Here is a 1919-nt window from a genome sequence, read left to right as displayed (position 1 = left end):
CTGGATCTCTGACAGACGGACTTCAATCTCTGAACTCGTAAAGTTCTTTTTACTTTTCGCTGTCATTTTCATGAACACTTCCTTGTATCTGAGGTAGGAAACATAGCCTTAATTGGTGTATTTGGGGTGGTAATTATGCTAATCTCCTCTCGCGTGCACGAGCAGCTGGATACGAACAGGTGGAATTTAATCAGCTCATTTACACACTTTTCCTGAAGATAGAAGAGTTTGTTGAATCTGACGTGACGTGTTCGTACGAACCCTTCATATGAACAAAAGTAAGAGAAATTTAGGATAATAATACGAACATGTTCTTGCATGAGGCCCAATGAGTCCTCTCATCCCATTGAAAGAGGTTACACTGCTAAAATAAAAACGTAGGTAGTCTGTGACAACTATTTTGGAAACTCACACACAAAAATTCTGTAACAGCTCTTTCAAGAAGAAAAGATTTAGCAACTGTGAAAACCAACCCCGTTCTCCCCTAAATAATGAGTCTGGATTTATTCAAATTATTTTTTACCTATTGTTTTAAATAACCAGGCTCATCTTTGAGCACACTAAGCTTATTAAAAAACAGGCACATCTATGGGCAGCACACTGCTCTTGACAATATGATATTTTGTCAATGAAACAAGGGTCCTATCGCAGTGGGGACACTTTTTTCAGTACAACACCAAATACAAAAACGGCTCTAACTCAACTAAATCTACAGACATCGAGATAAAAGTTGGTGTTATAGCCGCTGATCTCTCACAACTTATATATTAAGCACAGACTGATTGTCTAAGRTCTGATTTAAACCTTTGCCATAAACTATAACAGTGTGTGTTAGCTAAATATCTCATGAATCACTGAACTGATTTTAACACTATTCATCAAACATGATTATTGGATGTGAATTTACAACTGATGAACTTTCGGTGTCAACCCTATTTAAGATGGCCGCCACAGAAAACTAAACTTAGAAAACACAAATCAGCCATTTTTACAGTCACTGAGGTAAAAACCTGAGTGGTAGCAGCTGAACATCAACCCCAGTACATATTCTGTGCACAAACTGCATAATATTTTGCTTAAAACTTTGACATTAACTGTGTCAGCTCCGTCTGTCTGTTAGGAAAATATCTCGTGAGCCACTGGACCAATTTGAATGAAACTCTCGGAAAGCAATCACCTGGTGCACATATAAAAGTGATTAACTTTTGGAGTCGACCCAATTCAAGATGACTGTCACAACTAATCAAATTTAATCAACACAAAAATAGCTATTACTTTGTTAGTTTTTCAGAAAACAAGCTGAATTTGGTGTTTTGGACCAAAACAGCTCCAGCTCCACCCTTTCCCAATATAAAATTATTTTAATTTTTATTTAGTGGCTTTGTGCGTGAGCAATCAAAAAATAATAATAATCGATCAACTTTTAATTAAAACTTTAGCAGCCATCACACCCCTATGAGGTTCAGCTGAAGCTGGCAGTGTCAGTAATGAACTGAAACTCTGCTCTTTTTTATTGTTTTTGTTATGTTTTACTAAATCAGCACAAACTAATCTCTATCCTTGATGAGCAAAAATAGAAAATATTCTAGTTGATTGATTAATTGAACTGTTACTGTTCTGTTTATGTTCCAGTAGTTGATTAAGAGGGCGTGTGCAAAAAAATTATTTTTCCTCAATGAAAAAACTGAAAGGGATCTGCATATTTCTCCTGCCACCGTTTATTTGAACTTTAATCTTTGTTGCCTGTAAATATCCTCTATTTATAAGCATGATTTACCTGAGTTGAGTCAAAGCTTTGGGGTTAAAAAGGTCACTGCTGTGAACTGTGCTGCAGTTGTTAAACCAGCTCTCTGTGTGTGTGTGTGTGTGTGTGTGTGTGTGTGTGTGTGTGTGTGTGTGTGTGTGTGTGTGTGTGTGTG

At 36.8% G+C, this 1919-nt stretch overlaps 1 protein-coding gene across 2 annotated transcripts in view; it reads right to left on the bottom strand.

The window, feature by feature from the left end:
- Positions 1-1919, bottom strand: part of gna15.1 (guanine nucleotide binding protein (G protein), alpha 15 (Gq class), tandem duplicate 1) — a 26589-nt gene that overhangs the window by 23601 nt on the left and 1069 nt on the right. The window lies entirely within an intron of this gene.

The sequence above is a fragment of the Austrofundulus limnaeus genome, unplaced genomic scaffold (assembly GCF_001266775.1).
Source record: "Austrofundulus limnaeus strain Quisiro unplaced genomic scaffold, Austrofundulus_limnaeus-1.0 Scaffold111, whole genome shotgun sequence".
Classification (NCBI taxonomy): Eukaryota; Metazoa; Chordata; class Actinopteri; order Cyprinodontiformes; family Rivulidae; genus Austrofundulus; species Austrofundulus limnaeus.
The sequence above is the reverse complement of the archived record's forward strand: the minus strand, read 5'-3'. Positions and strand labels throughout refer to the sequence as shown.